The 12,022-nt window shown below is 49.6% G+C and overlaps 1 long non-coding RNA gene across 1 annotated transcript in view; it reads left to right on the top strand.

The window, feature by feature from the left end:
* LOC106810141 overlaps window positions 1-11,849 on the top strand; it is a 19,346-nt gene extending 7,497 nt beyond the window's left edge. Inside the window, exons 2-3 of the long non-coding RNA XR_001393965.1 lie at window positions 4,047-4,050; window positions 11,487-11,849. This is a non-coding gene — a long non-coding RNA (uncharacterized LOC106810141). The remainder of the gene's footprint in view (window positions 1-4,046; window positions 4,051-11,486) is intronic.
* The last annotated feature ends 173 nt before the right edge of the window (window positions 11,850-12,022 follow it).

The following is a 12,022-nucleotide window of genomic DNA, read 5'->3' on the forward strand; positions in this document are numbered from 1 at the left end:
CTGCATATTATAGATAGGAGCCACAGTTGCCAGTGGGCAAGGTCGCTCAGTCAGCGACTCTTTAAATTGTGCTAAAGCCACTGATTCCGAGCCAGGTGTCCTCTTACAGATACAGAAAGGTACTTCGCAGTATATTGGGTAGACTCTATCTAGGTACTTGGCTATATTAACTCACTCGGCATTCATTCGTACATGCTTTTATTATTGTTATATTAGATTAGCTCCGAGTGTATGCCCATTTGCCACCACGCATTTTTTATAATACATATTTTCATATGAGTTTGCATTAAATAGTCTTATTTTTTAGACGAAGAGAAAGGGAGACTGCATGTTGACGCTTAAATGTGCATGATTAACACGCTCAATGCTCAGATGAATAATCCCACTTAATGCAGGACAGTTTTTAGGGATATTGACAGTATTCGCATCTACGAGGTTTTAATGTATAACGTATGGATGCATTTTAGGATCTTTATAAAAGGCATATGGAACATTATAATAAATGAGTAGAAAAGTAGACCAGGCCAACCGATATTCAGAATGGAAATTATATCTCCTAACCACGTGGACAAAATTGATAAGAAGAGATTCGCATTCATGATTAAACTTAGCCGAGCTATTGGCAGCCAGGTATATGTCCTATGATGCTGTTGTGAGTTAAATCTAAGTCTCTCTGGATTTATTAAAAAATAGTGACTTCTCTCTACTCACTCACACAATCAGGCGAATAATAAACGCTCAATAAGCTGTTACAACCCGGCCAATACCACCACAACTACACTCGACTGCCAGCAAGCTATTTTTCTCATTTACAGTCCGCCATCACTTAATTTTGGGAATCACACCTGGAACGGACGTGAACGGATTAAAAAATCTAGCCGCGTAGACCTGGAGGGAAGGTTACTCTGACGTATGAGAAGTTTCCTGCTATTAATGGCGCCAAGAGAGACACTGATCGAGACACTCATTCTACTCGTCGCCTTACACCACCTCTCATCCACTACACCCACAACTTTACAGTTGACGACACCTGATACAGGAATGCTGGCATCCGCAGAGAAAAGAAACGTTTGACATCGCCATTGGCTTCACTCTGTTACACACTATAGTACAGGTTATATGAGTTTCTGACGTACACATACTGATATGAATAGATCGCATAATATAATACTGTTTTAAGAAAAACCCGCACCACATTTTGTTCCACGTAAATATACTACAATGCTTGTAGGGAAGCAAAAGACTGGGGAAATACCATGGAACATTATAATTAATACTTATTTTCCCGCCATTTTTGATTACTATTATTATGCTCGAAGTAGTCCCTGGCTAAGTTGCCATTGGAATCTTAACCGCTCCTCGAGTTGCTAACAGATTCAGTACGGAGATTAGGCCACCAACTTAGACGATATAGCGAGGACGTAGAAAATCACATGCAGCAGGTAGAAGGCGAATGCGTTCCGAAAGAGAACTGAAGCGTAATTGTCGTAAAGTTGTCACCGGTTTCTAGAGCTATCGTATTACAATATATTTGTGAACTAATGACGACGTTTTTCTGGTAGACAACCAGGACTGCCAGTACAGCTACACACCGTGCTGCAACAAGTAAAGGATATCTAAATCGAATGAGTCTAGACTGAAACCGAGGACTAAATGCGCCTATTCTTCGTAACACATTACTAAAACATTTGGGCGAGCAGGTTACCGGGGAGTGAACCGGGGATTTGGGGGTTGGGATTGTGACCTCCACCCACGGCGACGGAGCAGGAGGGAGGAACAGTAGAGGAAGCTTGGGGGCGTGGAATACGGCCGACTGTGGTCGCGTAACAAGTGCGGCGGTTTAGAGGGACGGTGAAGGACATGTCGGAGATCAGAAGAGGGCGGTGATAGGAGTAGAGAAGGAAGACTTGGTTTTATAGGCGGGGCGCTGGCGTTTGAGTGGCAGGATGCGTCTAGTGTCTAAATCTGGAGTGTGAGGGGCAGATGTGCGCCTCAGATAGTTGTTCAGCGGTGAGGGGTGGGGGAAGCGCGACAGTCAGTAATCGTAGGTCGAGGCCGGCAGTGTTGCGGGTGTTGGTGATGAGAGAGAGAGAATAGACGGGCTCATGCGATCGAGCTGCAAAGGCAAAGTAGATGAGGTAAGGTGACATGGCCAAGGAGGTAGTAGGTGGTAAAGCGAGTCACCGTTGCGCGGTTTAGTAGGGCGACAGCCGATAGCCCGGGGGGGGGGGGGGGGGTGGGGGGCTGGTCTGGAGAGGAATTTATATTGGCGACAAGTGTTAAGGAGGTAGGTGGGAGCTTGGGCGAGCTTGACAACTGTGCGGCGGCGCGCGGGAGGGGCGGCCGGAGGAGTGCTGAGGGCGCGCCGCCGAGATTGAATGACGGTCGGGCGGGTGGCGAGTGGTGTCAGTGGGGATTGAGGGGGGTTGGGCGGGCTGGGAGCGCTGGAGGCCCCCGCCGCCGCGGGGCCCCCCGGGCGGGCGCGGGCCGCGCCCTGCGCCGCCCCCCGTGCCCGCCGCGCCGCGCCCTGCGCGCCGCCCCCCCCACCCGCCCCCCCGCGCCCCCAGGCCCCGCCCCCGCGGCCCGCCCCCCGGCCCCGCCTCGCGGCGACCGCCCCCGCCCCCAAGAAAACCACAAACCAAACGGAGAGGAAGGAAAAGCAGAGAGATGATTACTCAGAACACTAGGCACTTACTGCTGACAATGAAGCTCGCCTAAAGTTGAAATCAATGAAAGCACACCTTAACAATTTTGCCACCGCGGAGAAATCTTCTGATGGGGCGGAGGCTCTGCTTAATATTTTAAATGTCTTGCTTAGACAATGATCCTATCACATAAATCCTCCGTAGATCCGATATTATTCAAAACCGTCTCTGCCATTAAGTGGGACTTCTGACGTGCACACCCTCGCACACACGCACGCATGCACGTACATGTATGACCACACGCCCGCACGCATGCACGCACCTGTACGTGCACACGCACGCAAACACGTAGACGTGCACACCCTCGCACACACGCACGCATGCACGTACATGTATGACCACACGCACGCACGCACGCACGCACTTGTACGTGCACACGCACGCACGAACGCACAGACGTGGACGTGAACACCCACGCACGAACGTGCAGTCCTGCAGCGTAGTCTGATATTTCAGATCAATTGTTTATTTTTTCATAAAAGCACTAAAATTGGTACACATGTAGAATAATGTATTCCGAACAATTCTAGATATAGAGCCACCCGAGATTGTGCCTTGGACAGCTACGGCGGCCATTTTCCAAAATGGCCACTATTCTACTTTAGCGAAATGGGCTATATGCTCTTATTTGTTATTGTATTGGTGGTAGATATAAGTTACGTGTATAATTAAGTAAACTGACCATGAAAAGGCGTATTCAAATTTTATGAGCCAGTATTTTCGATAAAAAAGCCATTATTTGATTTGTAAATGGCTGCTCTCCTGAAACTTTTTGCTGAAAAGTACCCATTATTGGAGAACATGAGTCAAATGATATTCATCACATTCAATGGGGTTAAGGATTGGCGTTCATTGGCGTTTGGATACATGTTTGCCTCCTCAAACTCCATGATCACTCTGGCCACCTCTGGTCCGGCGACCATCCAGCGCCTCAGAGCACTGCGATTGTCTGTAAGGCCATCGGCACCTCCGTCACCCTTGACACGGACATTATTATGTGCATGCGCTTGGTCAAGAGGAATTTCTGAGAATGCCCTCTTTGTCTTTTGCAATGTGAAGTGGCCTGCCTTGAAAACATTGTAGATCTCTGGGTGCTGTTGTGGAGTTCTGCCATGTCACGCAGATGGACCGGTATCCACCGGGCATAGTTTATATGGTCCAGCGCGAAGAACCATGGGACTATCTCAGTTAGAGCATCCAAGTACATGCTAAAATCTGCCTCTCTCACAGATCGCACATAGATTAGGATGGAGAGCTCCAGATCCAGGACTGTTGCCCAGTACAAAAACTGGGGAGAGCTCTTCTCTTTCTCATGGCACCAGTCTTCGAAATCCTCGGGAGGATGGTCATCTTCTGCACTGGCGCTGTGCTTATCGTATGCACGTCGTTGGAGTATGTACAAGGCAGCCGCTGTGACATGGTGTGCCCTTCTTGTGCGTGTGACGTGCGAGGCCCGAAGAAAGGAGTCGCGGTTCCTGCAGTAGCTATCACTGCCTGTGCAAGTGCATGTGTCCACCTGCTTCCCTGCAACCAGTCACCTAGTGTCTTTAATGCTGCCATCTCGATATGCAGGCCTTCGAACATCACCACCAGTTTGTCTTCACCATGTGTTTTGGGCCACTTCCACTGTATCTGCCTCGCAAGAGCCATCAGTGGCTGGTCGAAAGCCACAACAGGCGTTTGGCCCGGGTTGAGATGCTCAATGGCATTTCTAACCACATCCATGGAGTGTCTGAGCATTGCGACCGTGTGTGCATTCTCATGGAATAGAGGAAGCAGTGAAGTTCGCGTGATGATAGCTTGACCTGGCTCCTGGTGGCTGGCATTGTATGCAGCCCATGATGTCTTCTGATAGGCTTCGTCTGTGGTCACATCTCCAACTTCGAGCGCACTTCGCAGGTTCTCCAGCCACTCATACACTTTCTCCTTATGCTCTGCGAAGCTGTCCCGTTTCAGAGAAGTCACGGAGGTGGCCGGTACTGTTGAGCCCTTGACAGTGGAAGCAACGGGTGGTACCTCAGTGTAGTACTTAGATAGATGGTCAACAGTCCTTAATACAGCAGGCTCGCCAGTGATGACAATCCCACGCTCCACTCCTCCATCTGTACACATTGGGTGTTGCATGAGAGAGATCCCTGTTTCATGGAACGAATCCTTTGCTGTTGTGGAACTAGGATTGTGGTCGATGTTGTCCACAGCTGCGGTCGTAAACACATTACACGCAGTGTTGCACTTGCTCTGTTTGGAACAGCTGACACGCCCGGTTTCCCATCTCTGCAGAAAGGCGCAGGACACGGTCGTATGAGATGCTGAGACCCAGGCTGAAGAGCTTGTCCACTAGTCCCCTCTTGCGAGTCTCAGCGTGCAGCACCAGACCAATGTACATTGGCAGAGGAGTTTCTCGAGATGTGGCATGTCTGACAGATGGATGTTCTTGCGTCTTTGTACCCACAGGAGAGGTACTTCTTTTCTGCTTCAGCTGATACTTGACACCGTTGAATTTCAGTAGTTGTGCAATGGACGAAGCTGCCTGTGTTGAAAGAGCATCCATTTGATTCTTGATGTTGGGTCCATGCAGCAATATATTTACCACTGTAAGTAGCACAGGTGGCACAGCCTCCTGCTGGCAGCCTTCCTTGAATGATACAGTGAATAAGTTAGCGTCCCCAAACATGTATCGACGAACGATCTGTGCAGCTCGAGCAAGGTGAACTACTCACAGGCTTTGCAAAGTGTTCTGAGCCGTGCCAGCAGTTCGTGGTCTCCAATTTGTGTTGCACACTGCCGCACACGCTGATCAACCTTGAAGGTGGTGGCTTCATGTAAGGTGTCCACACCAGACATTCCGCAGAGTGTTGACTAGAGGTACTTGATTCTCCACTGCGTGACCTGCTGCACTTTCCTGGCACAGCATTGCCTACACCAGATGAGCTACCTCCTGCTGGCCTCTTCTGTGCTCTTTGCAACTTTGTAGTATTATAACGAAGCATGCATCGTTTATGATATACAGCTTTGCAGGCAACCAATGTGGCCTCGATGCCCTCTCCTTCATCAAGTCTATCAAGCTGCAGCGTTATGGGTAATAAGCTCACTTCTCCAAACTGCATCAGATTCCCGGCCAGTGTCTTGTACGCACTCCCGATGTTTGGGCGTTTCGAATTTGCTGGGCAAACAAGGGACTCTGCTGTATCCTCCTGGCATATGGCGCACAGTTCCCAGTTTGTGTAGGACGGGCCAACAGACGTACGGTCCATGTAAGAATACACTAGCTGGAACTTATTAGACATGGTCACTCCCGCTCGTGTTGACTCCGCTCTTGATGATGATCACTCCATATTATGCAGAGACATAAAACACCTTGTTACCACAATAATACAATTACTACTACTACACCACTATTACAAATTACTACACCACTTCCATCACTACTACCATCACAACAAAATAATTCTGAACCTGTCACCGATGCTGTGTTGCAAATACAAATGACCGTTGTTACAATATTCGAATTTTACAATGTTTCATTTGTAAAAACAATGGTTGGAAATATAATAAATCAAAACAAATGACCTGTGTATTGTTTTCATTTGTAATTGCACATCACATGGAGTATTTATTACTTCTAAGAAACCTGCAAAGAGAATAAAAATGGCAGATATCCCATGTGGTTAAAGTAGAATGGCGGCCATTTTGGAAAATGGCCGCCAAAACTGACCAAGGCACAATCTCGAGTGGCTCCATATCTAGAATTGTTCAGAATACACTAGTCAACATGTGTACCAATTTTGGTGCTTTTATGAAAAAATGAACAACATTACACGCATATATATTGTCAGCGCAAATATAGGTGGTGTACGACAGTAGGGGGCTCTTCTGCAGGTCATACATGTACCTACATACATAAAATCTGCAATAAACATAATTAGCATAACTCTGCAGCAGCACACAAAAGAATAAACACGGCACTCACATATGCACCACTAATATTACCGTGAATCTCAATAAACATATTACATAACTCCTCAGCACACACAAAAGAATAAACACCCACTTCCCCCACTCTATCCCGGGTGTGCATCTGGGTGCGCGGATAATCTGCAGATGTGCAGCCCTCCAGCGGCAACTGTTTCTAGCGGCTATCCCCATTGATGGACTGGCGTAGAAACGCACATTTACTGGGGCGCATCTTGAGGTTAGCTGCGTCAAATCTGGCAAAAACCTCTGCCAAGTCGGACATGTGGGTTTCAAAGTCTGGTGAATAAATATTAAATACAGACATCGATGTAGGCGAGTGCACATTTGTGACGAAGTCCTTCCAGGACGTAATCGAGGATACGTTGAAAGTGGGCGGGTGCTATCTTTGGTCCATATGGGGTCCTTAAATAGTCGTAGCTTCCGGAGTGCGTTACAAAACAAGTCTTTGGAACGTCCTTCTCCGCTAAGGGGATTTGATGGTAACCACTCTTAAGGTCGAGGGTAGTAAACATTGTAGCTTTTCCTATTGTTTGTAGCACATCTTCGATGAGGGGCAAAGGGTAAGTGTCCCCTACGGTAACCAAGTTTAATCGTCGATAGTCGACACACATTCGATACTCGCCTGTTTTTTTCTTAACCAAAAGTACGCCGGATGACCAAGGTGACATGGAGGGGCGAATTGTCCCATTCTGCATGAGTTTGTCAACCTGTTGCTGAACAATGATTTGTTGCTCTGGAGCCATGCGGTAGGGCCTTGTTTTGAACGGCCGAGCATCTCCGATATAAATCTGGAATTCGCAAAGGTGCGTACACCCTAGTTGAGCATCTGTATGCGCAAATGAGCTTTCATGCTGGCGTAAAAATTTTAGAAGCGTTGTCCGATGGCGAGAATCGTGAACGTGATTCACGAGTAAATTATAATCAAAGGGCGGGGTCGCACCATCATGTGCTGATACACCGGCCTCGTTAGGCGTGGACGTAATAACTTGTATGTGGGGAGGGGTGGTGGCTTCAACTATTGCCACAACGGCATTACGAGGTAACGAGATTGCTCGATCTGAGCGATTTTCTAGCCGGCAAAGAATTGTGTGCTGCTCTGTGACTTCGACTAGAGACGGCAATAAGATGAGGTGGGGGTTACTACGAAACAATTTAAAGGCTGGAGATCCTTTAACAAAGAGTAGCGTACCCGGGCGGAAATGGCGGGGGACGCGACAGAAACACTGTTGGCCCGATTGAGGGGCAACACGGTCGGACGATGAATGAAAGCTAGTTGAGGGGTGGGGAAAGGTCGTCTACCTCGACGGAGTTTCAAAGTGACGACATTATTACCTAGTGCGAGCACTCCTCTGTCAAAATCAATGTTTGCTCGGTTAGCCGATAGAAAGTCAGCTCCGATTATGAATTGTTGCCTTAAATCCTGAACTATGTACCACCTATGGAGGGTGGTTACCCGTCCCAGTAGAATGCGCAAAGTGGCGGCGCCTACAAGGTGTAGCTGTGACAGAAAGAAGCATGGCGTCTGATGCGCAGATGGCGTTGAAACTAGCAGCCGTCCGTATGTGCTGGGGTAAGTGGAGCCATGCAGCAAAATCGATAAGCGTACAATCGCTACCAGTATCAATGAGGGCTGTGAGTGAGAGTAAGCCGACTTTAACGCCGCACGTTGGCGCTGAAGATGTAGCGGTAGCCGGTGCTCCGCATGCAGCAGATTCATGCGTGCCTAAAAGTTGTGAGGGTGAGGCGGTGCAATTGCGTTGCGGGGGCGTCGGCGAAAATCCTCTAATCGGCGGCGGAGAGGGCAGTCACGCGTGTAGTGACGTAGTTGGCTGCACGCATAGCAACAAGTGTTGCGTCGGTCTTGGGTAGGTGCCGACGCTGATGGTTAAAATGGGGCGCGTTGGCGCGAAGCAGGTGGCAGATAAGCCTGATTACGAACAGGTGGACGCTGGTCGCGTCGTGTGGGGAGGGAGGGGGTTGCCATTTGCAAGGTCTGAGCTGAACGTCGCGGGGTGGGAGCGCTTGTGAACGTTGTTGGCACGGGGGTTGTCGTGTCATGTCTCGTGATGACTCATTCATTGAGGGCGACTGAACATGTGGCACGGTCTGAGTTATGAGTGTACGCAAGCTGCGCACCTCTCTAAGCAGATGCTCCGATGGCGTAGGGCGTAGTATGGTATTGACATCCATAGGTTCTGTCGTGTCGTAGGGATCAGCGAACGCGTCGTTACGGTTTTGTCGTCGTGCCACTAGAGATGACTCTAGTACGTGTTCGTCCGCTGCAAGGTCAATGGTGTCAGTTAGCGTTGTAGGGTTGCGATGAAGCAACAGTCGCGGTGTATGGGCCGATCTTAGTCCATCCAAAAAAATGTCGACGAGATGGGCCTGCATCTCAGCAGTCGAAAGTTGCTCGACCGGAATCGCTTGCAACGCGAGAGTCAATAACCTGTCTCCATACGGGCGGATATTTTCGCCACTATTCTGCTGGAATTTCTTGAGCGCATTCTGCGCGTCTACTTGACGCAGCGGATCGCGGAAGCGCTTAGTCAGCTGTTCAGTGATCTGTTCCCAAGTCATAGTAGGCCTCTCAAGAAGGAGGCGATGAGAAATCTCAGCAGTGTGTCCTCCGAGCGTCGACCAAACCAAACACGCGCAACAACGTAGCGACGAGACACAATTCCAACTGTCTCCAATTCAAAGTGCTGAGCCAGTCGTCGAACGTAATCGAAAGTGGCACGTTATCGCCCGTGAATCGCGGAACTAAAGTCCAAGCTTCGGCGACACGTAGTCCATGTTGGAATGTAGCAGCTGCTGATTCAATGGTTGGGCATAACGATTCGCTGAATACGTGTGCCAGATCTGCGATGTCGTATTGTGAAGCCTTACCATTGGGAAAGCGGGGTTAAAGCTGTCCCCGGCAGACACAAGGGGGGTTAAAGCTGTCCCCAGCAGACACACACATGCACGCGCACACGCGTTACGGAAGCAGGTACACACTCACACACGCGCACGCACGCGTTGCAGGCGTATACACACACACACACACACACACACACACACGCTCACGCACACGCGCACACACGCGTTGCAGGCGTATACACACACACACAGACGCTCACACACACGCGCACACACGCGTTGCAGGCGTATTCACACGCACGCACACGCACACGCACACGCGCACACGCGCACACACGCGTTGTAAGCGTATACACGCGCACACACGCACAGGCGCACACACGCGCACGCACACGCAGGCGCACACACGCACACACGCGTTGCTGGCGTATACACGCGCACGCACACACAGGCGCACACACGTGACGCAGACGCAAGCGCACACGCGCGCACGCACACGCACACGAGCACAGACGCGCTGCAAGCGTATACACGCGCACGCACACGCACACACAGGCGTACACACGCACACACAGGCGTCCACTCGCACGCACAGGCGTACAGACGCACGCACAGGCGTACACACACTAGAGATCACTGAATAGTCGAGCGAAATAACAGCAATTAGCAATTCCAGCTGTATGAGTGTACACTACATTCGTACAAGACGCGCACATGTCAGCAAGGGCGACTATGAAGAAGCAAGTGATATAGCAGCAGTAAATTAGAAACAGTGATATAGAAGCAGTAAATTAGAAACAGTGATATAGAAGCAGTAAATTAGAAACAGTGATATAGAAGCAGTGAATTAGAAGCTATGATATAAGGTAGTAAGTAACTAAATTAGAATATCTCTTAGCTAAACCTGCAGCAGGTTAGTTTCACATACCCGACCACGGTACGGCGTGGTTATGAAATCGTCAGTCACGGCGGTGGGTGAAAATATAGTGATGATAACACGATGCTATTGTGATGACGGTACGTGATACGTAGTAGTGGATAGCACCGTGGGTATGCTCACAATAAGCCCAGAAACGCCCACTCTCGCGGCATCAAATATGTAACGCAGTGTTTTACGTTACGGTATAGTTGTATATTGGTATGTCGTACTCGTAGCCAAAAGACATAGACAAAGAGCAGAGTCAAAGAATATATACCATGACTGCAGGTTTAATTTCGACACTGATCCGTTACAATGGTATGAAGCACAAGCGGTCGTGTCCGGTGTTGAGGGAGCATTCCTTGAATCCGCTTGTGCAGCGGCTTTTATAGGCGCTGCCACGCGCGCGGCGCATGCTCACGTACGCGCCGCGCGCGCTAACCACCGCGTCCGACTCATCCGCGTTCACCTGGCTTCAACACCTTAGCTCTGGACGGTGGCGGCTCCTAACGCTGAAGATCCGCTATTCTGTAGCACCACCGTCCAGGAGGTGGCGCCGTCTATTCGCGCGGATGCGTCACGGGTGCTCAATATGGCCGCTGCCTCGAGCGTTGAGAGCTTTTCACGCTGCATTTAGCACATCTAATCTGGCTAATCCCACCACCCTGTGACACTCCACGGTCGAGCGGTTCTAAAGTCGCATCGCGTTAGCCGCGGGGCATCACCGGGTCTCGCCTTCATGCCAGGGCTGCCGCCACTAATCACGACACGTACGCACCGCTAATTGGGAGGGTGAAGTTAATCCCCAACCAGCCGGCGTGGGTGCTGTGACAGCGGCACTGCAGCGGCATGTCGTGGCGACGGCGGGCCGCCATCTTGACTGCTCAGCTCGCAGGCCGTATTGATCGCCTGTGGTTGCTAGGGGCAACACCGTAGAATCAATGCCTCTGTCGACCGCCTGTAGCAACGCGGCGAGCCCGCGTCGCGTGTGAGGGGGGGGGGAGTGCCTTGTAACATGGTCGTTACAGGGGGACATAGGGACTGGGGAACCTAGGGACCGGGAAACAGGGATATGGAACATTATATAATTGATAATTAATATGCTATATTTTATATTATTATATTATATTATCAATATCTTATATTCATATATTATCATTTCACATATTATTACATATAAATACATTACATCCCGCACCACTGCATCAAGGAGCACCATGACAGTTACCGAGTGTGTATATGAGATGTGTAAAGACTAGTAACCTTGAAACAACATTTAGTTGCAGCCATGGCAATTGGCAGGTTGGCCATTTGCCTGTCAGTTACCAGGAAAATCATACACTATAACTGCTTCATGTAAATCTACAACCCGTAAAGAACAACATTAGTACATCTTCAGCCCAGGGTTCTCCCTACGTTGCGAAAAACGGGACGCGCGCTCCCCCTGTTTCAATCGTTGCGCCCCGTTATAATTACCTCTGCCCCGATTAAATTCCACCACAATAATAGTTTGACAGCGCGGGAATTGATCGTCAAGAATTACCATTCGACCAGGACACCCGAC

The sequence above is a fragment of the Priapulus caudatus genome, unplaced genomic scaffold, assembly GCF_000485595.1.
Source record: "Priapulus caudatus unplaced genomic scaffold, Priapulus_caudatus-5.0.1 Scaffold412, whole genome shotgun sequence".
Lineage (NCBI taxonomy): Eukaryota > Metazoa > Priapulida > Priapulimorpha > Priapulimorphida > Priapulidae > Priapulus > Priapulus caudatus.